Source organism: Trichechus manatus, unplaced genomic scaffold (assembly GCF_000243295.1).
Source record: "Trichechus manatus latirostris isolate Lorelei unplaced genomic scaffold, TriManLat1.0 scaffold00081, whole genome shotgun sequence".
In the NCBI taxonomy this organism is placed as follows: Eukaryota; Metazoa; Chordata; class Mammalia; order Sirenia; family Trichechidae; genus Trichechus; species Trichechus manatus.
Genome location: NW_004444017.1, coordinates 7,351,529 through 7,366,691, shown reverse-complemented (window position 1 = coordinate 7,366,691; position 15,163 = coordinate 7,351,529).

Below are 15,163 nucleotides of genomic sequence, written 5' to 3'. Positions count from 1 at the left end.
GAGAGCATACAATATTTTCTCTTTTGTGCCTGACTTATTTCATTTAATATAATATTTTCAAGGTTCATTCATGTGGTGACATGTATCAGAACTTCATTTCTCTTTATGAATAAATAATAGTTTATTCTACATATATACCACATATGTTTATCCATTCATCTGCTGATGGACACTTGGATTGTTTCTACCTTCTGGATACTGTGAATACTGCTGCAACAAACATTAGTATACGCATGTGTCTGTTTCAGTTGCTGCTTTCAATTTTTTGGTGTATATACGTAAGAGTGGAATTGCTGAATGATATGATATTTCTATGTTTAACTATTTTAGGAACCACCAAACTATTTGCCACGGTGGTTGCACCATTTTATACTCCCCCACCAATGTACAAATGTTCTAATTTCTGTACAGACTCACCAAACTAGTTATTTTCCAAAATTTGGATAAAAATCATCCTAGTGAGTGTAAAATGGTATCTCATTGTGGTTTTGATAGGCATTTCCCCAATGACTAATGATTTTGAGCATTTTCATATGCTTATTGGCCTTGTATATCTTTGGAGAAATATCTTTTCAAGTCTTTTGTCCATTTTTAAATTGAGTTGTTAGTCTTTTTACTGTTGAGTTTTAAGAGTTCTTTATATCAGGGCTTTGAACGTCACCTTTGTAGGTGATGTTTCGTTTTCCCTGAGGTGCTTTCAGGATTCTTTCCTTGTCTTTGGTTTTGGAAAGTCTGATTTTGATATGTCTCGGTGTTCTTCTATTGGGATGTATCCTGTATGGGGTTCGTTGTGCTTCTTGTATGGTTATCTTCTTGTCTTTCATGATATTAGGGAAGTTTTCTGTCCGTATATCTTCAACAATTCTCTCTGTGCTTTTTGTTGGCTTTTTCCTTTCTGGGATTCCGATCACACATAAGTTATTCTTCTGATGGTGTCCCTCATAACTTAGGCTTTCTTCATTATTTTTTTTTTTTTTAATCGTTCCTTGAACAGATTGGTGTCAAGTGATTGGTCTGCTGTTCCACTGATCCTGTCTTCCATTGTTTCAATTCTACTCCTATGACTTTCCATTGAGTTGTCATTTACGGCAATGTTATCGTTAAGCTTCTGGATTTCTAGTTGCTGTTTCTGTATCATTTCCAATCGTCTATTTATTTTGTCATTTTGTTCTTGTGTTGTTTTCCTGAGTTCTTATAGTATTTTGTTTGTGTTTTCCTTGGTTTTTCTGTGTTCTCCATAGTTTTTTCTGTGTTTTCCTTGATTCCTCTGAGGATCCTATACATAAGTCTTTTGAATTCCTTATCAGGAAGTTCCATTACCTTTTCTTCCTCAGGGAGGATTTCTGGTTCTTTATTATGGTCACTTGCTGGGGCCATCTTGCCCTGCTTCTTTAGGTGGTTTTCTGTTGTCGGTTGTCTCCAGAACATCAAGGGGTTATTTTATTTATTTTTTATTTGTATAATTGTTTGCTGGGTCCTGTTTTTTGTTTTGTTTTGTTTTTGTGATTCCTGGTAGGTGTGGCTGGAATGGTGTTCTGGTCACTGGACTGGCCATGCTGTAACACTCCCTACCTGTGTTTGGGCGAGTGCAGTGGTGGGTAGGTGTGGGAGCTTGGGTCTCTGTTTACTGATATTGCGTGGCAGCTGAGGCTGGGTTGGTTGGACTTTGGCCCATGTCTGTCTTCAGTTTGGTGGCTCAGGAGTGGGGAATGGTGCTTTCCAAGCATGTGGAGTGGCATATGTGGTGGGTGTGGTGGGACAGTGGTGGCATGTTTGTCACCTCTTGCTGGCTGGGGTGGTGTGGGTGGTAGAGGCAGGATGGTGAGCAGACGTTCACACAGTCACTCTACCTGCACTTCCTCCTGGGCAGGGGGACAGAGGAAGGAATGTCATGCAGATGTTCATTCAATCTCACTGCATCTGTCTGTTGGTGGTGAGAAGAGGGATAAAGGTGGGTGCTGGGCAGAGGGAGGGAGTAGAGGGCCTCAGGGGGGGATGCACACATAGTCGTAGCTCCTCTTCCCCTTGCTAGGCTGGTTCAGGGATGGAGTTGCACCTGGCAGATGCACCCACAGTGGTGCTGCCTCACATCAGGCAAGGGGAGGGAGAAAGGGACTGTGGGGGGATTGCATGCAGTCACATCTCCTTTGCCCATCACTAGGCGGGTTAAGGGATGGAATTGAGCCTGGTGGATGCATGCACAGAGGTGCTGCCTCGTGTCAGGTGGGGGGAGGGAGGAAGGGGCTGCAGGAGGATGTGCACATAGTCATGGCTCTTCTGCCTCTTGCTGGGTGGTTTAAGGGATAGAATCGCATCTGGCAGATGTGTGCAAGAGGTGCTGCCTGGCGTCAGGTGAGGGGAGAAAGGAGGGGGCTGTGGGGGGATGTGTGCACAGTCACGGCTCCCCTGCCTCTCATTGGGTGGGTTAAATGAGAGAGTTGCTCCTGGCAAATGCAAGCACAGTGGTGCTGCCTTGCGTCAGTTGGTGTTGGGGGGATGAAGGGGCTATGGCAGATGCATGCACAGTCATGGCTCTTATACCCCTTGCTGGGTGGGTTAAGGGATGGAGTTGCACCTGGTGGAAGTACAGAACCATCTGTACACTAGTCACGAGTTTTCTCTTCCTCAGTCAACTGATTATACAGAACTCCCCATAAGGCCATAGGTGCAGACTGGGAGATGGAAGGTAATTGAAAGGAATGGAGACTGTGGGCATTTGGGCCACTTCCTCATGCAACTTACTTGTGCCTTTAGTTCCTGCTCAGGCCCGATCTCATATATACCACTTTCATTTAATGATGGAGTGCTGCTGTGCATGTCTAACTTTATGGCTTTCTGGTTCAAACAACACCCAGTTCATGATGGGCAGCTCAGGCCACATGGTGACTTGGTGTCCCATGGTTAAGTGTTCAGTCTCTACTAAGGCCCAGTAACAAGCCAAAAGCTATTTCTCAAAAGGAGTTTAGTTATCTGAAGAGGATGGCAGGACTTTCCTCCAAAGTCCTGAGCCTGTGCTGTGATTCACCAATACGGACCTGTCAAAGACTCCAAACAATATCTCTATCTGACACTGACATTTCAGGTATGATTGGATCAGCTGAATCATATGGCCCAAGGGGCAGAGCTGCTTGCACAGCAGCCTGAACCTGTTGCAGAGCCTTCTCTTGTTCTGGGCCCCACTCAAAACTAGCAGCTTTTCAAGTCACTTGATAAATAGGCTGGAGTAGCACACCCAAATGAGGAATATGTTGCCTCCAAAATCCAAACAGGCCCACTAGGCATTGTGCCTCCTTTTTAGTTGTGGGAGGGGCCAGATGCAATAACTTATCCTTCACTTTAGAAGGAATATCTCAACATGCCTCACACCACTGGACCCCTAGAAATTTCACTGAGGTGGAACGTGCCTGAATTTTTGTGGGTTTAATTTCCCACCCTCTAGCATGCAAATGCTTTACCAATAAGTCCAGAGCCATTGACACATCTTCCTTGCTAGGTCCAATCAGCATAATGTCATCGATGTAATGAACCAGTGTAACATCTTGTGGAAGGGAAAGGCGATCAAATCCCTGTGGACTAAATTATGACATAGGGCTGGAGAGTTGATGTCGCCCTGAGGTAGGCAAGTTAAGATGTATTTCTGGCCTTAGCAGCTGAAGGTAAACTGCTTCTGGTGGTCCTTCAAAACAGGTATTGAGAAAAAGGCATTAGCCAGATCAGTAGTGCATACCAGGTACCAGGAGACATATTGATTTGCTCAAGCAATGAAACCAAGTCTGGAATAACAGCTACAATTAGAGTCACCACCTGGTTAAGTTTTTGATAATCTACTGTCATTCTCCAAGATCCACCTGTTTTTTGCACAGGCCAGATAGGCGAGTTGGATGGGGATGTGGTGGGAATCACCACCCCTGCATCCTTCAAGTCCTTGATGGTGGCAGTAATCTCTGCAGTCCCTCCAGGAATGGGGTATTGCTTTTGGTTTACTATTTTCCTAGGTAGGGGAAATTTTAACGGCTTCCAGTTGGCTTTTCCTACCATAATAGCCCTTGCTCCATTTGTCAAGGATCCAATGTGGGGGTTCTGCCAGTTGCTGAGTTTATCTATTCCAATTTTGCGTTCTGGAACTGGGGAAATCGTTACAGGATGGGCTTGGGGTTCCACTGGACCTACTGTGAGACAGACATGAGCTAAGACTCCATTAATAACCTGACCTCCATTTGCCCCCACTCTGACTGGTGGGCCACAGTGATGTTTTGGGCCTCCTGGAATTAGTGTTAGTTCAGAGCCAGTATCCAGTAATCCCCCAAAAGTCTGATTATTTCCTTTCCTCCAGTCAATATTCACTCTTGTAAAAGACTATAGATTCCTTTGGGGAAGGCTGGGAAAAAGATTAACAATATAATTTTTTGACAGAGTATTGGAGTCCTTCCTCAAGGGGACCTGGCCTCCCCTTCATTCAAGGGATTGTGGATCTTTAAACTGGCTTAAGTCTGGGAATTTATTGAGGGGCCATGACTCTCTATTCTGGCGATTCGAGTTAGACTGCTGTTCACCTGACCTAGAATTCATCCACTTGCACAGATCAAGTAAATATTTAGTAGATATCCTATCTATTTTACTCCTAAGGACACCATGACTAAGTAGGCAACACCATAAGTCCATATGAGTCAGACTATTCTGATTACTGCTTTGACTCTGCTGTCCATTACTGTAACCATGCCCACCTTATCTTTATTGATTGAGTGCCACCACATGGCCCATACCACTACGAAGTTCAATTAACCCCATTGTAGATAGGTGTCTTAATTCAGTTAGAGCAGTTCCCGCTGTCAAATCTGGCTTACAGAAAATAACAATCACAGCAGTCTTCAAGGATGCTGGGGCTCCCTTCATAAATTTGCTCCTCACAGTTGTGGTGAAAGGTGTGTCTTCTGCACACTCCATATGTGGGTCTTGGGTCTAACCTGATAAATCCACTCTAGCATGCCAATTTCCTTAAGGCTTTAGATTCCTTCTTCTACAGTATACCAAGGCAGGTCTGTTAATTCAACTTGATTTAATGAAGGTCACCAGTAATCCATGCTTCAGCAACCCAAACGAATAAACTATTACATCCTTCCCTAAAGTCTCAACCTGAAACACTGAATGAATAATCTGTGCTTAGTGAGCCCATATCAATAAACTCAGACTGATCCATCTTTATGTTCCTTGCACCATTATCCCATACCTTTAATACCCATTCTCACACACATTCCCCAGGTTTCTGTTTGTACATATCAGAAAAGTCAAGCAGTTCTTTTGGAGTGTAGTGTACTTCTTCCTGGGTCACACTTTGTACTTCACCTTTTGGGGCTTGCTGGGACTTAAGTCTAGTTATAGATCAAGAAGCCAAAATTGGTGCTGGGGATGTGTTTTGAGAACATTCAGCATTGTCTTGTAAGGCATCTGCCTCAGGCGATGCCCCTGGCAATGACTCAAAGGCTCTTTAGTCACAGCCAGGTTAATATCATTAGATGGGGGTGGAAGAGCTAATGGTTTTACTGGAGAGGGTAGTTTAGCAGGCAAACATGGAGTAATCTCTTCAGATGGGAGTGAGAGGGCCTGTTCTGTTGGCAGGAGTGTGTTATTTAATTTCCATGTATTTGTGTATTTTCCAGTGTTCTTTCTGTAATTAATTTTTAACTTCACACCGTTGTGTTCAGAGAAAATACTTTGTGATATTAATCTCTTAAAATGTATTGAGACTTGGTTTGTGACCTAACATGTGGTCTATTCTGGAGAGTGATCCATGTGCACTTGGGAAGAATACCTATTGTGCTATTGTTGGTTGGAGAGTTACTGCATATGTCTGCTAAGTCTAGTTGATTTATAGAGTCATTCAGCTTCTCTCTTTCCTTATTGATCATCTTTCTGATGTTCTGTCCATTCTTGATGATGATGTATTGAAATGTCCAATATTATTGTACAGCTGTCTATTTCTCCCTTCAAGTTTTTCAGTGTTTGCTTATGTATTTAGATGTATCATTGTTACGTGCTAAGATATTTGTAATTGTTATATCTTCTTGATGAATTGACCCTCTTATTATATAATGCCATTCTGTCTCTTCAAACAGATTTTGACTTAAAGTCTAATTTATCTGATATTACAATTGTCACCCTATTCTCTTTTGGTTATTATTTGCATGGAATATTTTTTGCATACTTTTACTTTCAACCTTTTTGTGTCCTGGGCCTAAAATGTGTCTCTTGAAGACAGCATATACTTGGGTTGTGTATCAATTTTTTGTATCCATTCTGCCACTTTCTGTCCTTTGATTGGAACATTTAGTCTACTTATATTCACTGTAATTACTGGTAATAAAAAGCATAGTTCTACCATCTTGTTATGTGTGTCTGTGTGTGTGTCTTATATCTTCTTTGTCCCTTACGACCTTGAAAGCTACCAAATTTAGTGTTTTGTTTCTTTTTCTAGTGAGCCATTGATTTCCTTTTTTCTTTCATTTTTTTTTAAGCTCTTTTTTTTGTTAGGTCACAAAGCAAGTCTCAATATATTTTTAAAAGATTAATATCATATGAAGTATTTTCTCTGACCGCAGTGGTGTGAAGTTAAAAATTAAGCTCTTGCCCTTATAACAACCTGGATTAGATTGATAGCATCTGAACTTCAGTTACATATGAATACTTTGTACCAATACACTCCCTTCTCCCATTTTATGTTCTTGTAACACCGATTGCATCTTTATATATCATTTGCCCTATAACATAAATTTATACTTATTTTTATGTATTTGTTGTTATAAAGCATGAAGGGCATAACGATTAGAATTATCAGTAACAGTACCTTAAACTTACCGTCTATTTTCCTATATAATTACATTTAATGGAGATCTTTCTTTCTATATATGGCTTTGAGTTATTTTCTAGTGTCCTTTCTTTCCCATCTGAAGGACTCCCTTTAGCATTTCTTGTAGGTCATGTCTAGTCTTAATGAACGATCTCAGCTTCTGTTTATCAAGAAAAATTTTAAATTTTCCCTCCTTCTTGAAGGACGGTTTAACCAGATATAGTATTCTTGGTTGACAGTTATTTTCTTTCAGTGCTTTAAATATGTCTTTCTATTGCTGTTTGGCCTCCATGGTTTCTGAGGAGAAATTGGCATTTAATCTTCTTGAGAATCCTTGGTATGGAACTATTTGCCTCTGTCTTACTGCTTGCAGGATTCTCTCTTTATCTTTAGTTTTTGAGAACCTGATTATAATGTGTCTTGGTGTGGATCTCCTTGGGTTTATCCTACTTGGAGTTCATTGAGCTTCATGGATTTGTAGTTTATGTCTTTCATCAGATTTGACAAGTTTTCTGCCATTATTTCTTCCAATATTCTCTTTGTCCCCTTGTCTCTCTCATTTCCTTCTGGGATTCCCATCATGTGTATGTTGGTTTGCTTGATGTTGTCTCATAGTTCCTATAAGCTGTATTCATCAGTATTGAGCCTTCTCCCTTGTTGCTGTTCATCCTCCATATTTTCAATTACCTTCTCTTCTTGTTCAATGATTCTTTCTTCTGTCTGTTCAAATCAATTGTTCAATCCTTCCATGGATGGATTACCCAATAAGCAAGGTTTATACGGGCTTTCTTGTGCTTAATTACTAATCTGTAGTGCAAAATTTCACCTGTTTTTCACCACATCGAAGATGTGGGGAAACCCATGTGAAATTCAACCCTACAGATTAGTAAGTAAACACAAGTTTACATACTACCACTAGTTTAACCATAGGATCAGCTAATGTCATTAAGAGTGAGACAACCTCTCATTACATGCCTCCTTATAGGGTACAGTGTTGAGCACACAGCACCCTTATGAAATTTTCTTGCCAAAATGTTTAACTTGAACCAATGAAGATGAGATATTGCAGTTTACAGAAACTGGAAAAAAGAAAAAAGTTAACTAGCATCATCAGGCAACAATCTGATTAATCCAGAATGTTTTATCAAAACCAAAACAGAACAAAAACCTGTCTGGATGTCATGGAATCAAAAAAGGATTGAGAGACTGTGGTCGTTAATGTTGTGTGTTAACTTGGCTGGGCCATGATTCTCCGTGATTTCATAGTTATGATGTAGTTTGGCAGTCATATAATGATGTAATCATATCCATGATTAGATCTGATATAATATGATCACCTCCATGATGGAATCTGCTGTGAGTATCCAGTCAGTTGAAAGGAATGTCCTTGCAGGTGTGACTTGCATCAAATATAGGTGGACTTTCTGGCAAGGCTTACTGACTTTTGCTCACTCTGGATCCTGCAGGTGGCTCCTGTTCATCTGACCTCTGGTTCTTGGGACTCGAGCTAGCAGCTTGCCTGCTGATCTTGGAATTCGTCAGCCTCCGCAATCTGGATCTTGAGTTTGCCAACCCGTGCAGCTATGTGAGTCAAGAGAAGCCTTCAGCCTGACCCATGGACTTGGAATTTCCAGCCTCTACAACTGCATGAGCCATTTCCTTGACATAAATCTCTCTCTCTATATATATATATGTATATATATATTTATATAGATGCTTCACTGGTTTTGCTTCTCTAGAGAACCCAGCCTAAGACAGTGACTATTGTAAATTAAAAAAGCTTGAAAATATAACAAAAAGTGATATGTGAACCATAATTGTATTCTGGTTAAAAAGAACTATAAGAGACAGTTTGGGGAAAATTGGTGAAATTTGGATATGGACTGGCTAGCAGATGCTATTAGGAAATTATTGTTAACATGTTTAGATATAATAATGGAAGTATGAATGTGTGAGAGAATATCTTCATTCTTATGATATACATGCTGAGGTATGTACAGGGAAGTGTCATTCCTACAAGTTACTTTGATAAGATTCATGAAAAAATTACACATATGTATACATATGCACCCACAAATGTGTACCTTTGGCTAATGTGACAAAATACAATAATTTTCAATCTAGGTTTATAATTTTTTAAAAAATTTATATATTTGATAATGTATAATTAATAATTAGAGATAAATTAATGCTAGAACCAGAGGAAATTTTTTAAATGTTTCTGTTGGAAACCTCTGGTGTTGTATCGTAACAACAAAGGAAAAAAAATTGACTCTTAAAGAAAAATTTCCAATCCAGAACCCTCACTCATTCCTAGGCTCCAAATTGTTACATGTAAATTAGAGCACAGAAGCAGACACAGAGTAGATACGTTTACCCAATTAATTTGATCATAAAATGCAGTGAGAATAACCAGACTAAGATTTAATCAGTCCCTAGGTCAGTGCTATTTTCCTGGTAAATGTTACTTAGAGTTGATTTCCTCTACTTTTATCATCACCATAGACTGGTAACTTCATTTCTCAAACCTGGACGACTTTAATGGTCTCTGGTTATTGTTGTTGTATGTGTGCTTTCTTGTTCAAGAATTCTAAAGTAGAGATACCAAGATGAAGGACTGAGGCAGCCAAACCCCAAACAAACCCTTAACATCTGTCTTTTATTGTCAGTCTTTCCTTATTTACTATTTTATGTTTTCGTGGCCTTTTTCCTTATATGGAATTCCCTCAAAATCATTTTAACTGTCCAAACTCTGGTCATCTTTTAAATTCAGGTAAATGTCCACCTTTACCCTAAAGATCTGATTAACCACTCCAGCCTTCCTTGATTTTCTTTTCCTTCTTCTAAATTCTTAAACATAATTTAGAGGTAAGGTCTCCCACCATTTTCCTAACAATTCAACAAGCAGAGATACAATTAAGAATTATATCCATGATATTCTAGACAGAGGCTCTCCTCTCTAAATTCATCTGCTTCACAAAAATGAGAAGGAGTGAAGGATATATAGGATATATAGGCATCTTGCAGAAGTACAGAAAGAGTGCTAAGATCAGAAAGCAGAAGCAGCTGTGGTGGGTGGAGGAGGCTCACCTGGTTGCAGACAGGCTTGTACTTGAGCCCTGGCTTGTTCAGGATCATCTACAGCTGCCTGTGGTTAAAGTTGGACATGCCAATGGACTGGGCCAACCTTGTATCCCTACACTTCTCCATGGCCTGCGAAGATGTGGTTGTGATAATGATTTCTGTAATTTGTCCATTGAAAAGCATATGTAGAAAAATAAGAATAAGAGGTAAATCTGTTAAAAGGAACAACTCTCAAGAAATGACCACGAAGTCGACTGTCACTGATTGTCAAAAAGAAGAGAAGTAATAACGTAGTAAATGGAGGGAAAATATGGTGACAGCAAGAAAAAGAAATATTGTTTTCTCCTTAGGAAAACAGGAGAGAGTACTGCATGTAGTAGGAAAGAGGTGACTACATTCACTGTGTGCAGTAAGGCTTTCCTCTCCATCATTCAGCTGCACCACCAAAACAGACTTTGTCAAAGTCATGAATTGATAAATCCAATGGTGCGTATCTCATTTGACCTAGCAGCAGCATTGGACACAGTTGATTATCTTTTCCCTAAAACACTTTAATCACTTGCTTCCAATCACTGATTTCTCTTGGTTCTTCTCTTATATCCCTGGCTGCTCCTTTTCAAAAACCTCTTCATCTCCCTGATCTCTAGTGTTGAGGACTTACAGGGCTCAGTATTCAGACCTCATCTCTTCTCTGCCTTCTCTCAGTCCCAAATGATCTAACCGAGATCAATGGTTTTAAGTACCATCTACATGTCAAAGACTCCCATATCTCTATCTCTATCTCTATCTCTATCTCTATCTCTATCTCAGACCTATCTTAAGACCTCTGTATTTGTAGATTCCTAGATTCAACTGCCTCCTCAATATCTCTGTTAGGATGTCTGATTAGGGATCTTAAACTGAATAGGCCCAAACTGAGCTAGTGATCATCCCCCAAACATATTCTTCCTGCATTCTTTTCTGTTTCAGTGAATGTCAACTCTATCCTGTCATTTGCTCAGTCCAAGAACCTCAGAGTCAATCTAGTCTGTCTCTTTGTTTCATATTTCTCATCCTATCTATCAGCAAATTCAATAATTTCTACTTTCAGAATTAATCCAGATTACGGCCAAGATGGCGGAACAGTCAGACACTTCCTGTGGTCCCTCTTACAGCAAAGACCCAAAACAACAAGTGAATCGATTATATATGACAATGTAGGAGCTTGAACATCAAAGACAAAGTTGAGGAGTCAGACTGAGCAGCAGGGGGAGGGAGAGACAGTTCAGAAGCAGCAAAGAAGTGCCAGACTTGAGCTAGCTGGCCCCTGCGAGCTGGATTGGCTGGTGCACGCAGGCTGAGACAAGCAGTAGCACTCAGGACGTGTTTCACCACGTTGGGAGAGACTGGGTGCCAGAGAGTCTGCACATGCCTCTGGAGCCAGGGGGAAGCGGCACTGGATCTGTGAAAGTTAAGTGCAAGCATCTAAGCTACTGTGTGGGATCAAAATAACCCCTCCCCCTCTGGGACTTTCATAGCAGAGAAGTGCCTCTTTTCTGCTCACCCACCCCCTCCCCACTCCACTCTGGTACCAGTCCAGCAGTATTCAACAATTGCCACCCACCACCACCCGCAAGCTGGAAATAGGAGTTATTGTGCCCAAACCAGTCTCAGGCTACAGGAAAAAACAAACGAACAAAAAAACGCCAACTCCCCTAAACTGGTGTCTTAGTCATGTAGCGCTGCTATAACAAAAATACTACAAGTGGATAGCTTCAACAAAGAGAAGTTTGTTCTCTCACAGTCGAATAAGCTAGAAGTCCGAATTCAGAGCTTCGGCTTCAGGGGACAGCTTTCTCTCTCTGTCAGCTCTGAAGGAAGGTCCCTGTGATGCATCCATCTTCCCTTTGGGAGCATCTCAGTGCAGGAACCTCAGGTCCAAACGACCTGCTCTGCTCCCAGTACTGCTTTCTTGGTGATATGAGGTCCCTGTGTCTCTCGGCTTGCTTCTCTCTTTTATATCTCAAAAGAGATTGTCTTCAAACACTAATCTTGTAGATCTCATCAATATGACTTCCACTAAACCATCTCATTCCATCATAGTGACAGGATTTACAACACTTACGGAAATCACATCAGATGACAAAATATTAGACAATCATACAATACTGGGAATCATGACCTAGCCAAGTTGACAGATACTTTTGGGGGACACAATGCAATCCACGACAGCCAGTTACTCAGGACTGACCATGCCCAAACCAGTCTTGCAGCTTGAAAAAACCACCATTCCTCCTAAGCTGGGAATTCAGGGCAGGCACAGCCCCTTTGCCTAGGCACAGGCATAAGGGGTCCATGGACTTTGAATGCCCTTCACCCCACCTAGACCTGTGTGGGCCAATTCAACAGTGTAGGCCCTCATTAGCATAGAACAACAGAGTATATACCTGAAGCCTATTTTCAACTGAAACAGCCAAGTGGGAGTGGCAGATTCGTGACATTTGACATCGCCCTGCCCATTAAGCAGGGTCCTCACCCACATACATCAGGGGCCTGAGGACTGGCGGTCTCACCCTTTCCACCTAGCCACCCATGACGGGGTGGAGAATAAGTGGTGCCTCCCACAGCATTGGGTGCCCAAAGTCTGGCTGCAAAACCTACCCACCTACGTGCTCTAGGGGACAGGGACACGCCTTCCACCTAGGCACTCAGGGGCAGCCATCAGCCCACTATGTTGCTCAGCACATAGCCCCCTACTGCAGCCAGATAACGGTGCCTGCTCCAATCACCCGTACGTAGCCCTGCCCATCTAGGACTGTAGGTTAGAGCCTGCACCACACACTTGGTGACCTGGACACCTGAGCTGAATCCACACAAGAAAAGTAAATGAACTCCTGGGCTCACACACCTAGTAGCAGCTCTAACTACCTGGTAACAGGATGTGAGAGCTTCAAAGATGCCAATAACCAAAGTAGCTCACATGCTCAACCTATTGGGGCATGTCAAAACAAAACAAAAAGCTAGGACACAGTAAGCAAACATACAATAAATAAATATAATAACTTATTGATGGCTCGGAGACAAGTCAATATCAAATCACACAAAGAAGCAGATCAAGATGGCTCCAGCAAGCAACCAAAACAAAGAACCAGGAAAACTTCTGGAGGAAGAGAGGGTCTTGGAATTACTGGAGGTAGAATTCAAAAGATTAATATACAGAACTCTCCAAGATATCAGGAAGGAAATCATGCATAACTCAGACCAAGCCAAGGAACACACAGACAAAGCAATAGAGGAATTCAGGAAAGCAATACAAGAGCAGAATGATAAATTTAACAGGCTACTAGAATCCATAGGGAGACAGCAACTAGAAATCAAAAAGATTAACAATAAAATTTCAGAATTAGACAACTAAATAGAAGGTCGCAGGAGCAGAATTGAGGCAATGGAAGTCAGCATTAGTGAGACTGAGGGTAAAGCACTTGACACCAATTTATCTGAGGAAAAATCAGATAAAAGAATTTTTAAAAATGAAGAAATCCTAAGAATTATGTGGCACACTATCAAAAGGAATAACCTACAAGTCATTGGAGTATCAGAACAGGGGTAGATAACAGAAAATGCAGAGAGAATTGTTGAACATTTTCTGGCAGAAAACTTCCCTGATATCATGAAAGATGAGAAGATAGATATCTATCCAAGATGCTCATTGAACCCCACACAGGGGAGATCCCAAAAGAAAGTGACCAAGACATATTATAATCAAACTTGGCCAAAACCAAAGATAAAGAGAGAATTTTAAGAGCGTCTAAGGATAAACAAAAAGTCACCTATGAAGGAGAGTCAGTAAGACTAAGCTCTGACTACACAGCAGGAACCATGCAGGCAAGAAGGCAATGAGATGACATATATCAAAAGCTTGAAAGAAAAAAATTGCCAGCCAAGAATTATATATCCAGCAAAACTGTCTCTCAAATATGATGGCAAAATTAGGGCATTTCCAGATAAACAGAAGTTCAGGGAAATTGCAAAAACCAAACCAAAATTACAAGAAATATTAAAGGGAGTCCTCCAGCTAGAGAACTAGCAATATCAGATAACAACCCAAGACTAGAACACAAGACAGAACAACCAGATATCAACCAAGATAGGGAAGTCACAAAAATAAGTCAAAGCTAAAACACTGAAAATAGGGAAACAGAGACGTCACATTATAGGGATTGCAACTAATGTCACATAACAATATGTATATAAATTTTTGTGTGACAAATTAACTTGATCTGTAAACTTTCACCTAAAGCACAATTAAAAAAAATTAATCCAGAATCTAACCACTTCTTACCACATTCAACTCTTCTGTCCCATGTGCCATCACTTCTCTTCTGGATTGTTTCAAGATCCTCCTATCTGAGTCCCCGTGCTTCAACTTTTACATCCTCTTCTCTATCATCTACACAGTATTTAGATACAGTGCTGTTCAACAGAATTTTCTGTAATGATAGAAATACTGTACATCTACCTTGTTCATTATGGTATCCATTAGACACATGTGGCTATTTAGAAAATGGAATAGGTGACTTAGGAACTGAATTTTAAAATTTATTTATTTATTTTGAACTGATTCAAATCTAAAACTCGTACGTGGCTAGTGGCCACTCTAATACACAGTACAAATAGATAGATCCTTTTAAAAATAAATCAGATCAAAACTCAACAATAAAAAGTCAAACAGCCCAGTACAAAAATGGGCAAAGTACTTCAACAGACAGTTCACCAAAAAGGATATCAAATGGCCATCACACCACTCTTTTTAGCCTTCAATCATATGCCGTCTTCAATGTTTCTTTATTGTTCTGAGGTGTGTCATTCTTGCTTCCTCGAGCATGCCTGAGCCCTTATCTTAGCACCCCTCCCCTTTAGCAGCATGCAGCACAGCACTAGTGCACAGGACATGCTCAGCACAGGTTTGCTAAATAAACAAATGAATAAACTGCTTGAAAACAGGGACCAAGTCAGTCTTGTGCTTCTTAAGCATGCACACAAAGAGATGAGTTCACTGTAGATGCTTAGTTAATGTTGGCTGATAAGCTGACTGGGCACCCCACGGAAGGGGGCTAGAGCAATGGTTCTCAAGCCTAGTTCCATCAGAATCATCTGGAGAGGTGTTTTTTGTTCTTGGTTTGTATGATGGTTAAGATTGTGTGTCAACTTGGCTGGGCCATGAGTCTCAGTGTTTTAATGTAATCACTCCCATGA